Here is a 20,788-nt window from a genome sequence, read left to right on the forward strand (position 1 = left end):
CCTTTCACTAGTCAGCTTTAGTAGGTTTGCACAGGCCTTTCCTCTAACAGTAGAATGAAAATAGCAAAAATATCAGCATTGAGCTTATCTGTTTTTTCAGGGCAGAGCTCTTGGAGCTCTCAGTTGAGAAGACTGCAAGATCTTCCTTGGATGTTCTTGAGGATCATATTGCCCTATAATCAGCCTCAAAAAAGCCACCACCATCTCCAGGTAACTGGGCACCAAAAGTGGAGCCAGGCCTCTGGATAGTTACCCCGTTTGCAAACCTGCTCTCATTTCTGGACTGGACACCCAAAGGATTTCAGGTCTATTTCAGGGGTCCTCAAACTTTTTAACCAGGGGGCCTGTGCGCGGATGAAGTGGCAGGGAGTCATCTGCGGCTGCTTGGTTTCCCCCCCCCCCAACCCTTGGCGGGTGCGGGGGGGCTGGTCTATTTGGTCTAGAGCATCCTCTGTGGGCAATGTGTATCCTGCCCTAATACAGTGACGCAGACTGTAGTAATCAGGTCTATTAACAGGCTAGTTCTCTGCTAATCCTTGTTAGCAAGAGAATGAAACACATATTTATTCAGGAGTGGATTTTTCTAGCAAGGCTAGTGAGCTAAATGACAGTGAAGTCCACATCTCTATTACAGAGTCTTAAAAGATCTAAAATAATAGAAATGAAAGCTACCATTAAAGAAAATTTAGGGCCAGGTTAAATGCTTTTATGATGGGTAGAACTATCATAAATTAAAGTATTTCATAGTGTTTATTACAGTTTCAGCCAAAGGAAATAATAAATGCAATGACTGGCTGATTAAAAAATATCCCATTGGCTAAATTATTAGTGGGCAGTGACCCTAATTAACAGGGTAATAAACCTGAAGATTTGCTTATGATGCAGCTGTTGAGACACCACATGCTCCAAGGTAGAGTTTGCCCTGAAAATGAGAAGGAGCCCAAGGTTCCTGGAAGAAACAAACCAAACAAAAAATTGGTTGATGAGAGTCCCTGGGTTACTGGAACTGACACTACATTGTAGGTTGCAGACCATAATTGTCCAGTAAATTTATGGCTTGGGTAATAAGAAAAGGCTAAAACATAGTTCTCGCATAACATGCCAAGCAAAGTTCATATCCAAGCACAGGTTCACTTGGTGTTCCGGAAATAAGACTGACTTCTCCTATTTTCTTCATTCCATCTTGCAATTAAGCAGATGAGTAAACATGAAGTCTTAATTTTTGACTCAATAAAATACCTACTGCAAGGTATTTTTGAAGGTGAAGGAAAGAAACAACTGTAATAACACAATTCAGTGGATCTGATCTGCTTTGCACTCAGTCTCCCCTTTTTGCAATGTCTCCCTTACAATCTCCTTTTTTCCTGTCATTTACTTGTCTAGGTCTTTTTTTTTAGTTCATAATCTGATCTAGGTCATCATTGCATGGTTTGTGCAATGCCTAGAATGACTTGACCTGATCCTGATTAATGTCATCTTCAGGTTTTTTTCAGTAACTCATCCTGAAAAACTCAGAGAAATCTTAAGTTTCCCTGCTTCTCTGATAAGCTATAAACATAGGAGCTGGGAATTTTAGAAGAGCTCAAAAGCAGTCTCTGAATGTGGTGGTGAATTTTATCTTTGGAAATAATGGCAAATTTTAAATATGAATTATTTGTGCAGGTTTATAGATTTAAGTAAGGGATGGTTAATTTAATCATGCTTATGCGTCCAGCTATCTGATTTGCATGTTTAATCTGGTCATCAAATGTCTAAGGGCTATAAAGTACTCCTGTACTTACTCTGGGTACAAAACTGATAGATAAAATTAAGGTCATTTTCCAACATCAGGCCTAATTATGTGCAGGGTGGCCTTCAGGCAGCAAAATTAATCTTGTACATTCAGTGGGGCAAAATGAAGAGCACCAAAGCAGAGGTCCACCTCATTGCTTAAATGATTTGTTTCACCACAAAATAATGTAAAAATAGGAAATTCCCCAGTTCTCTTTGCCTTCTCAACTGCTCAGAGAAAAGCCAGTTCTCAGACAAACCTGCTATGTGGATAGCTATATGTTTTTAAAGTTTTTTAGCTTTTTTTTTTTTTAATTCTTCCTGTTTGAAAACAATGGGGGGAAATAAAGACTTTTTAATTTGATCATTGTTTGCAGTTAGGAATGGAGTGATCCCCTATGTCTCTGGGGCCTGAAGCAAATTCCACTGGTGCTTTTGGGAGTTTCCTAACTGCTTGTGAGTTGTTTTGGAATCAGCTATCAGTGGCCTAAAATGAAAGCACAAAGTTCATTGAAATTGAAAGCACATAGCCAAAAGTTAGACTTGGGGACAGAAATTTACAATTTTACTGTTTTTCACAAATTTACAGATAAATGTAGAGGGTTTTAAGGCAAACTCCTTGGAATATGGGTGGTACTTTGTCTGTAATCACACAGTGGTTTTCCCCACAAATATACCCTATCAAAAAAGATCAAAGGCAAACCGATATTTTCATTGTACCCTTTCCTTGGCAAAAATCCCTGCTTCCCATAATGCCATCTGACATTGCTTGTCCTGTGAAATTTTTACTGCTACTGTGATTATTCAAAGGCATTGCCATAAAATATACATGAATTATGGTCAGCAGTCACCCTTAGTATTTGGGCCTGTGATCAAACATGAAGACTGTGTGTAATACATTTTATTGGTTTCGGGACCTTGCATAAGAGGAGGGGTGTCCCTGCTGCATCCTCCGTTAACAACACTGGCACGGCTGGAATCTTATAGTGTATTTCCCACCCCTGGTAGCTAAGACTCTGCTTCCTGCTAAAATTTAGAGACAACAGAGCATCATCTTCTCCACCATCTGTGTGCATATGTGTAAGTAAGTATAAAAATGTTTGCAAAGCTTTCATGCACTTCCTCCCTCTGCTACCTCCTTCCCCAGTGATTCAGTCACTTCATATTGTAATACTTTGTTGACTATTGATTTTTGGTTAAGGTTGGAGCCCAGTACAACTGTATGAGCATTCGTTGGCTTTAATTTGATGTTATGCTGCTGCCTTCCATTCCATATTGACAGGCATCCTCTTATTTTCAGATTGGTGTCCATTCACTGATGAACGCGCACTAGGGGGATCATGACCTTTTCTCTTATCTGGACAGCTCTTGGCTTCATGAACATTTTTTGCTGCAGGGTGTTATTAACAACAGGGTGATAGAACAAAGAAATGAAGCAATGGGAAGCACATCAATGTATGAAATTTGCTTTATTAGGATTCCCCTGAGGCCAGAGCAGTCCCTAATTACAGAGGTGTTACATCCCTTCTTGGGATAACAAACTATATTTTTAGCAGTAATGAGAGCATGATTTTGAAATCACTGTGTGGTCATCCTCCCACTGTACAGATGCTTGTTAATTCACATTTTCCCAGATACTGATTTTGAGAGAAACATACAACAAAAGAAAAGCTAAACATCTGTGAAATTACCTACTACCAACTGAACAAAGCATCATGCATTTCATTATACATATTTTGAATTTTGAGCTTTCCTGCCATTCTGTTTCACTATGTAGGAATGCAGTGTAATTTGTAAAATAATCCAGTTTGTTAATATGCTTATGCAGAGACAAGGCCACAATGTATTAGTGATGTGAGTCTGAGTCTGGAGGCTCTGTTTAAATAAATACTGGGAAGTGTTATTGGTTATACTCAGATCTTGTCTGAGTATGCCTGGGAGATGAGCTGGCATACTGAATTCCCATGAATAAACCTTGGTTGATAATTCCCAGATTCTTCATTCCATCTTGATGTGAATACCCTATTTTAATCTTCTTTGGTCTGCCTGCTCCCAGACTTCTGAGACAGACCAAAGGTAAAATGAAAAGCAACCAAAATACGTTTATTCTTCATACACATGCTTGTTATAACCCATACATCTCTCTAAGATAGTGTGAGCTCAGCAGAGCTTATCTTAGCCTGCACAAGCTGGACATGCTCCCAATACAGAGGGGAGACTAAGAAGCCCCATTGCAGGATGTGTAACCTGCTGATCACCCAAATAAGCGGCCCCTGTGCCACTGCCACAGCTTCTGACCTCTCATCAGATGTGTCTGGCAGATTGGCTTTACTCAAGATTCTTGGTTTACAGATCTAAAAACAAATGCAGGCAATCAAAAACAAACAAACCTCCCCACCCCACCCAAAACACAGGAGTCAACATTAGCAATTCAACTATATAAGTACTCCTTGAAGCTTTCTAGTTGCACTCTTCTTTTCAGTTCTGAATTGCTCCTTCCTCCTTGCTTTGTGTTAGGCAGCACTGTGTGTAATATGGTGGTGGTGGGTTTTAACTGAATGGGCTGTGACCAGCTCCACCATCTTCGGTGGGTTATGGAGCAGTTTAACATCGGTGTATCCCATTGCCCTCTGTTGGGCTGACCCAGCACTACTCTCTTTCTGGGTCAAACCACTTTGGCTGTTGGTGAAGAGCAGCTCCTTGTGGGGCAAATTTCAGGGCTAGATGGGCACACCACGTGGTAAAATTACAGCTCTGGTTTAATCTGATTTTAGAGCTATTCCTTTGTTTAAAATTGAAAAAAAAAAAAAAAAAAAAAAAAAGAAAATCTTGTAGCCTTTAATCTTCTAGATCTTTTAAAGTTCTTCGTTACATCATGATTTACTGAAATACTCCACTTTCCTGCCACTGTCTCTTTCATTTGCTGTTTATTAGCAATGTTAAGCAAGCAAACAAACAAACCACACAAAAAAACCTTGCACTGATGAAAAGTTTTATAAGTGTTCTTAACTGCATTGTAAATTGAGGATTATACTGTGTCTTCTTCAGCCCATAAATGCTTTTTCTCAATAATAAACAGATCATAAAGGATGGAAGTGCTCCCATGTGTCTCAAAACTTTGATGGTAATGCTGGTCACTGCTTTGTAAAAATAACCAAACATTATTCTGGCCAGAGAAGGGGAGAGAATAATTTTTGGAGCCTGATAAGTAGAATCCTCAGCTGCGTTAAGGGATGGGAATTCCTCTGCCTGACTTAATGTGTGTTTAGTTATACAAGAGAAAAAAGCTTTGAAAGGTGCGATCACAGTTCACCTCACTTCAGAAGGCCCTGGGAGAACAGGCTGAGCTGCTGTCCTGCGAAGTGAGGAGGACAAGCCCTTCTCCTTGCCCTGGAGCAGCCCCAGGGACTGGTCCCTGGGCTCTAGCCCTACGGCGCTGCCTTCACCCAGCTCCCTGGTGAGCTGCCTCTGTGTTGCCATCACACCTCCCTTGCTGCTTAGGACAGGTTTCTTTTTTCCAAAGTACTTTTTTGTTCAAAATGCCAGGAAATGAAAGAAAAGTTTTGCTCAGCCAGAAATTTTTGAAAACATGAGAAAAAGATGCAAAATCTTGGTGCTGGTTTATGTTAGATTATTCAACTTACTCAATGTCAGAGAGGGATGCACATATGCAAGCATTGTTCTGTGCTCTTTATCCTTTTTAAGGACTGTGGTATTTTGTTATATGTGCTGTGCACTTGACCACTCAGGATTGCATTACAGGCATTTCCCTCACTCTGACAATAATTCAGTCAGCCAAATACAAATCAAAGGAAACTCTTAAGTGGCTCATTCCCTTTTAAAAGAAAAATGATACCAATAAAAATATTTGGCTTTAGCCCTCTTCTGCCCCAGAAGCTCCTTTTAGTCTCCTTTGCCTCTCCCCAGATAGTTGTTTATTCAATATTAAGCTCCCCTTTCCCAGAAGACTGAAGCATCCACATTCACACTTCACCAGCAGCATTGTGATTCAGTAATGAGGATGAAATGCTTTTGGGATCCTGTGCACATTGAAAGGCTCAAGCTAACCAAGCTACTTGGTAAGAAGATGACTTTGTTCAGCCAAGAAATATCTCTTTACTGGGCTCCTAAAGCCCACCCTAACTACTAGAGAGAGTGCTAATTGAAAGAAGAGGGTGTAATTGCATGAGACAAGTAATTTTTATTGAGTAATTTTTCAGCGTTAGGTGGGCAGAAATAGCAGAGCCTCCTATTAGCGTTAAGGAAAGATGCACAGCTGAATCCCAGAACCTGATAATGAAAGTTTTCCTCTTCATTGTAACAGTGAAAACACATGAAATGCCTCTGCAGTTAAATTACAATTAAATGCTTTCCTTTTTCAGATGGCTGACAGATTTATAGAGGGTTTTTCCCTCAAGTAGGCATCTTTGCGCTCAGAACTGGCATCCTTCAAAGTAGGGAGAGAAAACCTTACATACTCATGTGCTGGAAAAGAGCCTTAGGTGGCTGATCTTTCAGATAAAGAAGTGGTTCTAGCACTAAAAGGGAAGGAGACAGAGGATGTACAGCATCTTCTGCTGTACTATACCTGTATTGTGTCATGAAAGGAAAATGGAGAAAGCAAGGGGAAAATAGCTTCACCATCAGATGGTGTCTTCTGTTTTGGGGGGATAGTCTGACTTAAAAGTAAAATCTGGAGGCCTTTGTGTTTAAAACCATTTGGTAGCAAGATTATATTGAAGCCAAGGGTATGTTCAAATCTATAATCTATTTTACTGTAATTCAGTACAGCTTATTAAAGCAACAATGTCTAAGATAGCAGGCTCAAAATTTTATCTTACAATGCTATAAGACATTTACATTGTTTCCTAGTAACCACACAAACATGGGAAGCTTCCCCTTTCTAATGTAATAGTTAACTCAAACATCACGGGTATATTTGACTTTGAGGGTTCAGGTCTGCATTTCATGAAACAAAGCCCTTGTAAACACAAGAGACTATTGCCCTGCCCTGTTTTGACAGTGGGCACTCAGCACAGGCAAAGAGCTGAAAAGAATACCTTGTCCTTTTCTGAGTGCTGGCAATGCATGCAGCGTGGACCCCGGTGCAGGAGGAGAGGTGCTAGCTTTCCCAAGGAGTTCATAACGTAAATAGGCGGAGGGGACCAGGCAGGACACTTCTTGGAATCTGACCACAATAACATCATGGGCCAGCAAGACTTCTGGAGCACAGAAATGCTATGCCTCCACACACACACACTGGCAGAGCGTGTCAAGTAAAATCACTACCCTAGGTGGCACTCACCTGCGGAAGAAATGTATCAGCTAAAGGTATGTCAGCTTTTCATGCAGTCTAGTATCACTGTGTGCTACTGAAGAAGGAACAGAAACATGTTTATCCTATAGACAATTCTGCGAGTTGTTTCAGCAGGGAGGATGAAATTGCCAGAATAAGAATTTGGGCAGGTAACTAGAGGCAATGCTCCCCCTCTGCCAAAAATAGCCACAGGAACTACAATGAGTGCAGCTTGCAGAGGTGCTAAAAATAGCACCAAGCCCACTAACATTATATTGAAATATTGGCTCAGCACTGATTAACTCACTCTGCTTCTTACCACCAAGTATTGAGCCCTTGCAGCTCCCATGTCTTCCTCAGCCTCAAAGCAATATAGAATGTGTCTTGTTAAAATGAAAAACTTTTCTTTGGGTAACTAAAAAATAATTTATTTTCTGTGCAAGAAAACATGTACCAAAATGAAGTGTCATGGAATTTCACATGTGGGCAGGGAAAAATCCTCCCTCGCCCTCCTGACAGGGGAATGCTGGGAATTGTTCCTGTGACCATTGAACATCTGCAGCATCTGGCATGGTCAAAGCTGAGAGAGCTCAGCAACTTGCAAGGTTGGATTTGTCTTGAAGGGCCAGGGATGAAAGGGAAATAGGCTTCTGTAGCAACTGTCTTGTCATCTTATAAGCAGCCTTTAAGCTGTTTTTCCACTCAACGTGGACAAAAGTGATATCTTCTGTACTTACCCGAGTGTGATTATGAAAAGCTATTTTACCCTGATATGGAGCAAAGTGCAGTAAGAAGTGGTACTTGTGTTATTTTTAAACTATAGCCAAGTGAATTGCTGGTCAATCCATTTAGGTGTAACATGAACAAAAAATAAATTAATTTGGTCCAGTATTTAGTATTGACAAACAAGAATCTGTTGGTGCCAGATTTGTACAAATAATACCTGGTTTGCAGGGCAAGTTTTCACTTACTTTTTTTTATCCGGTATTGACACGTTACACTGAAATACATGGGATACTTGGAACTTGTGGAACATTCACTGCATCCAAATTAAAATGGCTCTTCAAGAGCTCCTGGAGCTCCCCAGTGCTAGAAATGTTGCAAAGGACAGTTTGTGATGAACAGAGGCAATCCCAAAAGCATCTGTTCACTATAGAGCAAAGTTCTTCACTGCTTTAGGGGAGAGAGGGGTTGGTATTTTCCTCTGTGCATGTTTTTTTCAGCTAGGACCACGTAAATTTTTGTAACAAAGTCTGAACATGGTTTACATTAATTTTGGCTTCCATTACGAATGGCAGACTTTCACAAAGACCAAGAAGTGGTGAAAGCAAATCTGGGATTACTGGCACATGGCCAGAGGATGAGAACATTTGTGATGTGGGAAGAAGGGAAAAAATTAAAGCTAATTCAGTAATATCCAGGCCAAAAACTTTCTGCTGAACTCTGAGATAAAGGCATTTGTTTAAATTGGCAGTGATCTTACACCATCATAAGGGTGGCCAAAAAATGTTTGGGGTGATACAGATCTCCCGAAGTGCCTGACATAGGGCTCAGCTGTTTTTCTTTGGCTTGTGAGTCGAACCCTTCAATTTACTAGCCATGTCCTCCTAGTGGATTCTAAATCCTTCTAGATTTTGTTGCCATCAGAGAAACTCAAGGACAGCGAGCACTCTCAGGATGTATTTTTTCAAAGTACTTAACATTGAATTAATGGCTGCTAGGCTGGCTGATATTGGTCATCCTGAAAAATCTATCTGCAGCTAGAAGTTGTAACTATCAACTATTTTATAATAATTACTGAAAACAGAGGGTGTTTCCACATATTGAGCAGAGACCTGTGCTATGGGCAGAGGCACCAGGGGCCAGGAGCTCTCAACCAGGGAGAGAGTTCAGGAGCCTGCCTCGCACATACTGCAGGCCCCTTCTCTTCCCATCTACACACGTGTACTCGGAAAAATTAGTTTGCTATGGTCAAAGCAGCACAGACAGCATCCTTTGAAATAATTATTACAAACACCATTTCAAAGCTTATTTTCAAAACCAGATGCTACGTTTTAATGACAAGCTTTGAAACTTAGCCATGACAAAGCTTGGAGGGTTTTCGATACAGTAATTTTTGTAAAATGTACAAATGTACAAAAACTCAAATACCCATATAAAACATCTTGCCTGTTTTCCCAGCACTAAATGAATCATATCTGTCACTTACTTGACATCCACTAATGTTTGATAGTCTTCACTTTGCTTTACTGCTAGTTCCACATGAAAGTTGTGGCAGTGAGCAACGGGTCGCGCAATTGCTCCTGGTCCATGTGCATAGTTAGTTTATGTACACAGCGATACGTACAGCTCCTTATCAGAGCTGAGATGAGTGGAGGAAGCCATACAAAGATACACAAATAGATTGACGCCGTGATAGAAAGGGTTTTTTTGCGACTCTGAGGTGCTTGCAGCTTGTTCCTCTATAGAAACCACTGCAAAATTGCTACTTTTGAACCAAGTGATTAAATACCAGGTTTGAGGTCTGACATTCATGTGACATCTGTAACCTTTTGTTGAGCTCAACTGAAACTGTTGAAGTTCTTTACTGCACTGTGTTTTACAGAGAAAACATGTAACAAAACATGCTACCTGGGGCTTCCCCCGCGTTTGTCTGCATCTGTAAAACCTCACCAAAGAAGTCCACTGACGCAGCTGTAAAACAAAATTAAATATTAGTGTAAGAGGGTTAAAAGTAAAATACTCCATAATATCTCAGGTAATTTACACGTTAAAGAGAAGAGTGGAATGAATTACGATGTCATGTCAGGAGCCACGTTTCAACCCCAAATCTGCCAATCATTACAAAGCTGAGTTTGTTGGGCCTTAGATACAGGGACCTTGCCAACTGCCTCGGGCAACATCCATACTTATTAGACAACATGGACCCTGGGGAGCTTTTCCGAGCGTGGCCCTCACCACCTGGCTGAAGCAGAGAGTAATGAAAGGCAGCACTACAACAAAGCACGAAGTGACTACAGCCCTGGCTGCAGAGCATGAATCCAGTGCCTACCAGGGCAAGTAGGCTTAGTCCCAGGGGACAGACAGACATGTTAGATTTGTTTTTCACATCTTCTGTATTTAGCACTTTTGTCAGAAGGTGCTCCAAAAATCTGTGTAACATCCCCGTTTCATACAGTGGTGAGCCTGTGGTCTTTGCTTGACTTTGCAATCCCTGCAAAGCAGCAGCAGTTTCCCTTCAGCTGGATGGAGCTTCTCGGGGGTCGTTTTGTTGCTTTGTGATTTAGACATGGGCAGATGTAGGGTCGGATTATTGATCCGCCGGCGGTTCCTCCTGCTGTGTTGGGTCTCAGAGCCTAGAGGGAGCCAGCTACTCGGGCTGTGCTCCGGGGAGGAGGAGGAGGAGGAGGAGGAGAGCTTTCATAATGACAGAGCTGAATTTTTTCTGAGCGTTTTCTTTGCTCTTTTAGTAAAGTCAAGTGTGAATATTTTCCAAAAGAAATGCCTGCCTGATGTAGGTTTTGCAGATAATTCTATACTCTGCTCAGGCAAAGGATTGGAAATAAATCAGAAAAGCAATTTTAAAAGCTGAAAGAAATATCTAAAATTGTCACCCGTGTCATAGGCAATGGGGATACTTTTAAAGTCTTTATTCATTGTAGTGTAGGGTACAATAATATTTACAGATTTTTCTACCCTAGTTAAAGCAGTTGGTCAGTACACTCTGTGTTTATGGTTTTTTTCTGCCACAACCTGCTTTGTGGAGGACTTAAAGGTAAAGCTTGTACAAAGTCATATTTCAGCAGTTCCGACAGGGAAATCAAGTAAATTTTGGTTTCTATTCAGAGTGGGCTGGGGAAGAGGAGCATCAGTAAGGTAGGAAGGTATTGTGCTGAGCACAGGGGCTGTCAGTTCTGCCTCCTTTAACAGATCACCTTAGATTTTCCATTCTCTTTCCACATAATGTGGGAAGCACTTACTCCACCTCTGTATGGTTTTTACACATAGGTATTTACAAAATCCAAATCCAGTGAACTGTTTGTTTATCTGTTATCAGATTGTAGCTGCAAGGTATGTTCAAAGCACTGCTGGATTTAATCTTAGGGAGAGTGTGAAAATAATGATGATTACTTAGAACGCTTATTTCCACGTTTAGCCATATCTGTATGTATTTTAAGTGCGTATCAACAAGGGGACGAGTAAAAAGAGATAGTTAACACTTCCTATCTGCTTTTTAAGCCTTTCCATTGCTGTTCATCAGCCTTTCAGAAGCAGAAAGAATGTGAGTAGGATAGTGTGTGTGTGTGTCTGTGTGTGTGTGAGAACAATTCTATGAAAGATTATCTTGCACACAAAGCACACGGCCCTGCCCCCATTGTGAAGGCAGAGATTCCCCCGAGATTAGGCAAGAAGGAATTGCTTGTGGTCAGCAGAGGCGGGAGAACAATAGAGCCCAAAATGGGCAGCATTGACAACAGGCGCTGAGGTGGGTGGGAGACTGGCCAAATGTCCATTGCAGGCTATGTGGCATTGTCACTGACACCAGAAATGGCGAAAAGGTCTCAAATTAGCAATTGTTATGATTAGCAGGTGGTTTGAGAGATAGGAATTCTAGGGAAGTGATTGGTGGTTTAGACATCACATGCTATCTAGTCTGAAACACTCTTCACTTGCTCATTAAGAGGGAATTATGAAATTACTTAAAGGAAAACAATTCTAATGAAATATAGAGAACTACATAAATCAATTATTTAAAGGAGATGTGACTTTTTATAAAAGTATTACAGTTCCTGCAGGTCTTATTTTTGTGAAGGAATTCTGTCAGAAAATCTGGCAGGGAAACCAACGTTATTCAACAATATTTCATCTAACTAGGAAAAGCTGAAAAAATTACTCTGCATCATATGCATTCCTTTCATAACTAACTCGTGTGTTTAGATTGTGAATCTGCTCTTAAGAGAGGTCAAAAGCCACAAGATTCAAAAACAGTTTTATAAGAATCAAAGTTCAGAAGCGTTTTGGTTCAGAGTTTGGTTCAGTATAACCCACTGCACTAAAGCAAGATCACATAAAACAAAATGTGAATCCCCTTCTGTTTCTTGACTTTGAAAATAAATTCAAGGATGTCAGGGCCATATTATCACTGGCTCTTTTAAAAGCTAGGACTGGATTCTCCAATTTCATGGATGTGCAGATACCAATACTCTCCTGAGGACTGTCTCTGTTCCAGACCCAAAATCTGGAGCACAGCAAGTCCAAAGACACTCTTGGAATAATATCCATTTACACATTAACAGTCTGCTCTTCTCTTTCTTAAGACTTGTACTACCTACTCCTGTTCTCATAGCAGAGACAGTAATGACTTGTACCCAGCTTCAATGTCATGAGCACTTGCTGAGTGATTTGCAAAATCCTGTCCTGGACATGCTAGGGGAGTTAATTCTGCCAAAACATTTTTAGCTGGGGACCAGGACCAAAACTAAATTTTGGTATAGTATTTTATGTTTGATTGTCATTTTACTGTTCCTGAAATGTTGCAGAAAATACCAAGCTGACTGCATTAGTGCTGGGCTATATCACTGATACTTACTTTGTGTGCTGCAGGCCACTGGGCAACCATAAGATCTTTTTTGTGCTTGCCAGAACTGGGTTTACAACTATACTCTGAAGGCAAAAACTTCAACGTTGTTTTGGAAACTATTAGCCCCACAGTCAAGAAAGTCACAGCACACACTCTGCTCCCAGGTCCTTCTGGATACAACCAGCAGGAGTGTGAGAACAGCTCTGTGGTGCGTGCACACCCAGAGCAAGTGGGAGAAAGGGTGATGGCCCAAGGAGATGTCGTCCTTTAAGTTTTAGAGTAGTTGTGTAAAATAGAAACATAATTTCATGAAATGACAATTTCTCTGACCTTGCAGCAAGGGGAAAAGAAGAAGGGGGGGAAAAAAAATAAAAAGCAACCCATAGTCTATTTGAATTTGCAGGCATATGGCATTTCAATAGCTCTTCAGCTGCCATCACAGGGGGCTGGATTCAGCGTGGCTGAGACCTGATTACAGACACAGTTTAGGACAGCTGGGGTCCTGAAGTTGGCACTCAGGCATCTAAAATTTGGCGGGATGAATCTGCAAAGGGAAAGATTTCAAGGGAGAGGAAATAAGGACAGTTTGGCAAAGGAAGGTTTGGTTCCAGGCTCGTTGAATAAGCATAAATAAACATTTGGTCAAGGCTCGTTGAATAAGCTGAATAAGCAGTCCAGCTGCCCATGCCACAGAAACTAAATAGAATGGGTTAAAAATGGGGGAAATAAGCCATATGAAGGAGGATGAAGAAATGCCAGCTTTTACAGTCTTTGTCCTCATAATTATAGCTTTGCCAATATAACCAGTGCAAAAGCAGTTGTGTATGACTTGTAAAATTATGATATAGATATTATAGTTGCGAAGGTTTTCTAAAATATCTTAGAATTTTATATTACAGAATTTGCAGCAATCCTACCGTTAAAAATACCGTGTTTCCTAAAGATGCCTTTTGGTGAAGCCACCATGACAAACCCTTTGTTTTACATTCAGTGAAACCAGAGGAGTTATTTCTCACAAATGAGATCATTTCCAACTCTGAATGTGCACATAATCATATATATATTCTAAATAAAATCTTGTCAGAAACCTGCAATCTCCCCATCTTTCTGTCATATAATTTTATACTTGTAGTTTGAAGACAGAAAATTACACTGCAGGTACATGTTTGAGTGTTTTTCCCTTTGCTGAGAAGCTGGATGTGAAGGTATCTAGATTTCTACCTGTAAATCCAAGACAAGTAAAGTGAAAAAAGCCAGAGTCCCTCTCATACATCTGAAACAATACACTTTAAAATAAAGCTGCAATCAAATGTTACTAATAAAATATTTCATGTCAAGTTATTTTTATCCTTGCTGTTTGTTTCTGAAATAATTGGAGGAAAAATATACTGTAATGGTCGTAGTATATCTATGTGCAGGTTTTTTCTTGCTTCTTTCTCCTAAATGCTGGGAAGCACTACCACAGGTTTCCAGTGTATGTTCCTTTTTGCCCTTCTGATCACGGCAGCCACAAAACATCTATCTGCCTCCATTCCCATCCCTTAATCACTCAGGGGCCCTCAGGTGCAAAGCTGACAACTTGAACTTCTTTCTGATCCTCCACTTTTCCATCTTGTTGTTTATTTCCTTCTTTTATCGATGTATATACTGAGCATAGGAAAGCTTTCAGTAATTTTTTTCAACCTGTTGTGATTTAAATGTAGGTTTTGTATCATACCATACCAGAGACAATGGATAGTGAGGAATGAGGTAGAAGGCTTCCTTGTTGCTGTTGCATTTCTCTGAGTCAGATGAAGTACAGCAAAACCTCTTAGCTTGGTTTTAAAATATATGTATTCTAGTGGTCATTTGTAAAAGCGCCATGGGATTTCTCCCTGACCCTGCATTTATAAAAGTTTTGGGAACTTGCAAAAAACAAGCTGTGTACAATACTCACCTTTTCTTCTGTGGTGAAAGAGAGCCATCTTCACCGAAGAGGTGATACCAAGGGCTCCCAGGCTGTACAGCATGAATGAGAAAGAAGCCTCAGTGACACGGAAACTGGTGCTTTATATACTTTTTTCTGGGTTTAGTTGGATACCTTCCTTCTGTCCCTCTATTTCATCATTTTATTTTGAGGTTTGACTGGGTAGAAATCCGCAGATCTCTATAAGCATCTATCTTGTTGCAGAAAATATCAGCCAAGCCTGGGAAGATGTCTACCCTACAATACAAAATGTGGAGCTGATGTTTAAAAAATTCAGATTTTTTGTGAAGTACCTGGATGTTCATATTATGCTCTTCTGTGGGAAAGAATAACAAGGATTTTTCTTAAGAACAGAAGAAATAGATTTTAACTCCTAATTCAAAGAGGGAATAAGGTTTAAGTCACCTATTTAAAATTTATTTACAGGCATCAGAAATTTCAGCCCAAAAGGATGACCTTTTCAAAAAGCTGTGGAAAAAGTTAAAAGGGAAACTGCTTTGCACAGCTTCAGTGCTGCAGCTGCTGATATGGGCATCCAGTAAAGTGTATAGAATGAAACAGCACTGATAATCCTCATAAAAAATTTAGAATGGATGCAGGGTTTGAAACTTTTGTATCCCAAGTGGATTTTATTTGTTTGGTCCACACTGAAATAACTGGCTGAGGGCTCGTTAAAAGACTGAGAATTATAAATAAGGAAGTAAGAGAAATTACAGTTTTTCATTAGTCTTTACATGGTTGCCATTATTTATCTGTTGTTACTCTTCTCCACTACCTTGTGTTATATATAATTCTGTTTCTATCAAAAGAAGCACATGGAAAAGGAGAATTATTAGAAAACTTACCTTGCTAAAGATAATTTGCTGCCATCTATGGCTTTTCAGATGGAACTCAAATGTGTGTTGCAAGGAATTTTGTGTTGCAAATATTTTCCTTGTAAGAAATTGGGACGAGATGTTTGAATAGACTTTTAAATGAGGCGTCAGGTTTTACAAGCTTTTTTCCCAGACCTCCAGAAATTTTACATACCACTTCTTATGTAACTGTCATTAGAAAATGGCTAAAAATCAGAAGGGTTTGTGCTGTTGGTGGCAGATCCCTCTGTGTCTTCTCATGATGCTGTGACAATACACAAAAGCTGTGAAATTTGTTCAGATACACCTGGAAGTCTCCCCTTCTGAAGGAGGTAGAAGCAAAACTGGAATGAAAACGGGAACTTGTAGCCAGGCTCCCACTCCTCTAAGCTGAGGGGGATCTGGGCAGGATCGTGCCTGAACTTTTCTGTATTGAGAAGTTAAAATGCATTCAGAATTTAAAAGCAAATAAAGAACGTTTTAAATATGAACAAGGCTCGATTGACTTCATCAGCTCCTGTCAAAAGATAAGTGAAAGTTTTTTATATGGGGGCAGAGGGGAATCAGGCAGGGAACAGGTGCGGGAATGTCCCTGGAGTGCTGCACAGGAAATAGGAAGCTCTGGGGGTCCTCAGCTCAGGAGCAGGGTGGAGAAAGTGGGAAGAGAAAGTGCAAAGAGGACTTTACATTCCAATGGGAGAGCATTCAGAAAACCACTGAGTCCAAAGAAGCCTGGGAAATGGGGTTTTTCATTAAAGGAATGGATATGGAAGGCGAAATGGAGGCTTAACATAGAACCAGAATGTTTAAACATGACAATGAATCCAAAAGGATTCAAGTGTGTAACACTGGAGTTTGGTAAATACCTAAAGAACAGCCATCTGTTTAGGATCTCTGTTATTCTCCATTTACACATGCGGATCTGGGCTGACTTAGTGCAGCAAAGTTCAAATCTCTGCTGCTCAGTTTGGTTCAAATATCTGCTGCTGAGACACTACTAATACCTGTGTAGGAAATTCTTCAGCTTTTTCAGAATTCCAGCATTAGGAAGGCTGAACACCGACCAACCAGAGGCTTTTCAGGTCCCATTTTCAGACATTTCACTCTTTGTAGTGAAGTATGACCTTGCTTCAGAAACTGTGAGATAATATGCAAACTAAACAGTCAAAACAGGAGAAAAAAAAAAAACCAAACCAAAACAACACCAAACATGAGAGTAAGCAAAACCTGGAGTTTATTCAAAGCATCCAGTTCCAGTTGGTATTCATGGAGGTACACACATGCACATACATAAAAGACATATTCATCTACACATGTGACTAGCGATGCTTTGGTTTGAAAAAAATATGTACTTTCCCTCTCTTTTTTAACCTTATCTGTGCATTCTTGGGTCATGTAGCCTTTGTGCTGACTGTGGACAAAAATCCCCCCTTTGATGGAGGATACATGCTGAAAGGTAGAATTCTGAATTATGTTCTCTAAATTATCCCGTGCTCAGAGAGCAAGTATTGATTTTAAAAATGACTGAGCCAGACCTCGCATTGCAGTCCCCCCAAAGCACAACAAACAGCAGTCATGTGTTCAGCTACCAAGAGGCCACTGTGCTGGCATTGTTTCAAAAAATCAGAAAGTCATCAATCAACCAAATAGTAATCGGAATAAGTACATGGTATCTAAAGACACATTTTATCCAGTTACATGCTCCAATTCAGTTAGCTGCGAAGAGAATTAGAACAATATTGGACCGATTAACAAGTCTACCTTGGGAACTGTGAGCTGTTAAGTTATTTATTTTGCTGCCTTCTATAAAAGAATGAGGAGAATTTCATCTGCATAGTTAAGCATTCAGGAACTTCCCACGATAAATAACCCAGCATCTCTTCATGCTAGAGTGTTTTTCATGAAGCCTGATTGAGAACACAGAATTTTACTGTAATTAGTTTCTGTAGCTTTCAAATGGTTTGGACACAGTTGTGTTTCAGGAAGATTTTTATTTTTTTCCTCAGGAGCTGTTAGTCATCAGTGCTGCAATGGAACTTCACAAGCAGTAAAATTATTAGGATCAGTATATTCAAAACATCATTGAGTTTTATTCTAATGATACGATTTAAGGATCAATGCAAAAAGCACGGTTTAGAATTTCAGTCTTGCACAACTCAATTGAATCAATAAACTACAGTGTTGCTATGCAGGATGCACTTCACAATAATACAAAATATACCATTTCTAAAGAAATACACGGCTGAAAAATACACCATTCAAGTGAATACGTCCAGCTCTGTATACTTACAGCTGTCTTTTGGGAGATACAATACCGGAACAGGCAGACTATACAGAATGCTTTGTAAGTTAAGGTAATAGCTCATACAATTAAGGTTCTTGAATTTTTCAGTACTGGTGTATAGCACTTCCCATAATGAAATCTCCAGTTTTTAGGTTTAGAGGTTTAGAACTCTGAGGATCCAATCACAATTATATATAGCACATATTTTTCAGTATAGGGGGAATTAATTTAAAACTATTTTAATTCAATAAATCTAGACTTTACTAATGAAACTAAAAGAAGGTAGATATGTACTTAAGATGCTATAGTATTGTCTCCTAGGACTTAAGCTGTTTTTTACTTTTCAATTTTGCATACATTTTTAGTGTCTGGAGGGAAGAACATATTTCTGTATTCTTACTAACAACAGATACAATGAGTTCCTGTTTTCTTTCCTTAGAGCACCCCACCTGTCTGTGTTGTTTAACTATATATGAAACCTGCAAGATAGTATTTACACTAATTTGTAGGGGTCTGCTCTTAACTCAGATGTAGTATGAGTTTGTATCACACAGCCACTCCCTGCTCTTTGTTTCCTTAGCTTTCAGGAGACAGTAAGGTTGAAGGAGTAGAGCTTTAACTACCTTCTTGCCACAGAAACGGGTGGCTTTTCTGGGTCTGAGCTTATAAAATGGAGTTGGAAGGGTCAGAATTAATCTGTATGATACCTACTATATATTCAGCTACTTGAGGGTCATCATATTAATATGCTGTCAACTCCCATCCCTCTCAAAAGCACTTCTGTCCTTTCTCCTTGGGAGAAAAGCTTCTGGGCAGCAGTGGGTTATTCAAGACAGGTGAATAAACTTGACATAGACAATGGTGGTGGGAAAAATTTGAGTCTTCGCTTTCCCATGCAATGAGCACCCCAGGGCACTGAAAAATATGCAAAGGGAGCACTGCTGATTCATTCAGTAGGCCTATATATTTGGGAAACAACATCCAGAAAGGAGATAGGTGCTATTTCTTCCACGCCATTTTCAGTGAAAAGCGTTTTTGAGAATCTATCTAAAGGGAAGTATAGATGAATTGTTCAGTTCTGCACTGGAGCTTTTTGTTGTTCACTCCTCCAGATATTTAAGCATTGTGGAAAACCCAGGCCTGTGTGACTCGGAAGCACAACCCCTTTGTAAGCAGGATCTGTTTTTTCAGTAACTATAGTGCTCTTCAGTGTTCCAATTCAACTAAATATGCATCAATGATGAAACTAAATAAAGTTTTCTGTAGTAGATTTTAGAGGCATAAAGCATTTTATATCTTTACTGTCTGAGTAATAGGTCTCATTTCAGGGGCTTTTCCTACACTGATGTCTGTCTGTCTGTCTCTTTGCATATGTTTGTTTGTCATCACTGAGATATTGTCAGAAGCCTCTGCCCTTTTGAGAAAAAAAGAAGTTACTACACATGTAGGACACTTGCAAGTATCAAAATCAGAGCTCTTTTTGTCAGTTAACTGTTATTAATACTGTCTTTACAACAATGGGTGAAACAATATCTAAGCTCATTTGGGCCACATAGTAATTATCCAGACATTTTACTGCAGATCTGCTGTTTAGTCATAGGAATAATGATTAACTGGAGTGACAGCTGTTTTGGTGTGTGGTTTTTGGCAGTGGGAGCTATCATGGGTCATGATGTTGCTCAGCTTACAGATAGGAGAGCTAGAAATCATTACAGGGACTGTCAGTTGTAGAGCTCATCTTACTTCTAGAAAAAATATCTATTTTGCAAAAAAAAAAGAAATACAGAATTTTAAAGATCCACCATTTCTTTCCATGGAAGTAGATTTCTACAGTATGTCGCACTTTCCTGTTTCCCCCTTCTACAGTGTGAAGAATTAGCCATGGGGAAAATTACTCGCTACATATAGTGATCAATCTGTATGAAAAATAAAGTTAGGAAAGCCTTAGAAAATCCTGAATAATAGTGCAGAAGCTGTTCACCATGTGCTTGTGAGTCTTGTCCCAAAAAATGCAAAGTGAGACATGCTTTCTAAAGGACATCTGGCTGATAGTCACGGTTTTTCTTCTCCTTTCCACTTAACAGCAGACATTTTTTCTCTTCCTACAGTGTTAAGTTGACAGGTTTTTCTCTGAAGAAGTAGACTTGTAAGAGGTTTGAGTTTTTCACTCGCGGATGTTTGTGATTTTAGAGTAAGGAGGGCATGAACAGCAGAAAGAAAAAAGGAGACAGTGTAATTTTTATCTGTTTTGAAGTCCCATATGCTACCTAAAAATAGCTCTTTGCAGAAACTAGCTGCTCTTCAAATACCCTTATATTGCAAACAAAACTTACATGAAATCCAGGGTTAAACATGGATGCAGCGTTGGGTAAAATAGGTGTTTTCCATTAAAGCGGAACTCTTAAAAGCGGATGACATAAATTTAGGCAAACTGATGACAGCAAAAGTGGGTCCCTTGCCAGTTACCAACCTGCAACTGCCTCATCTGCCTAGGCCCATTGGCAAGTATCAAATAGCCTTAAATCCCCCAAACTTTGCTGTTAGCTTGATCCAGGTTTGTCAGGAGGGCAGAAGGAGATAGGGCCTGGCCACAATCCCACACCAAGCCATCATCCCGGGTGGATGGCTCTGAATGGATTCACGTGGCAGAGCAAAGGCCAAAATATGTTAGTCCCATGTATGCATGGTTTCTGTAAGGTATTTTATTTTTATGATAAAATTGGGACCTGAAGGTTGAAGGAAGGAGGGAAAGGAATAAAGAGAAAGAAATCTGGGTTCTTTTCCCATTCTGTCAATATTTTACTGCAGCCTAAAGATAAGGTCATAAAATTACTTGCTTTGTTTCTTCATCTGCAAAATGAGAAGCAGAGAAGTTACCTGTGATATTGTAAAAGTACAAATGTAAAGCCCTAACCCTCAAACCATTCTTCATGTATGTTGCAAGAGGTTTTTCAGATCCTAAGAAGTATATGCTGCAAAATACATTTATCAGAAATAAGCCGATTTACTTAATACTTTGACTTTTTCAGGAAAAAAA

The 20,788-nt window shown here is 39.8% G+C and overlaps 1 long non-coding RNA gene across 1 annotated transcript in view; it reads left to right on the forward strand.

Annotated features, from left to right (window-relative positions):
* The window catches only part of LOC308067374, a 94,124-nt gene extending 77,431 nt beyond the window's left edge, over positions 1-16,693 (forward strand). The window contains exon 2 of the long non-coding RNA XR_013929578.1: positions 101-16,693. This is a non-coding gene — a long non-coding RNA (uncharacterized lncRNA). The remainder of the gene's footprint in view (positions 1-100) is intronic.
* Positions 16,694-20,788: the final 4,095 nt, after the last annotated feature.

This window comes from Falco punctatus (genome assembly GCF_963210335.1).
Source record: "Falco punctatus genome assembly, chromosome: 7".
In the NCBI taxonomy this organism is placed as follows: Eukaryota; Metazoa; Chordata; class Aves; order Falconiformes; family Falconidae; genus Falco; species Falco punctatus.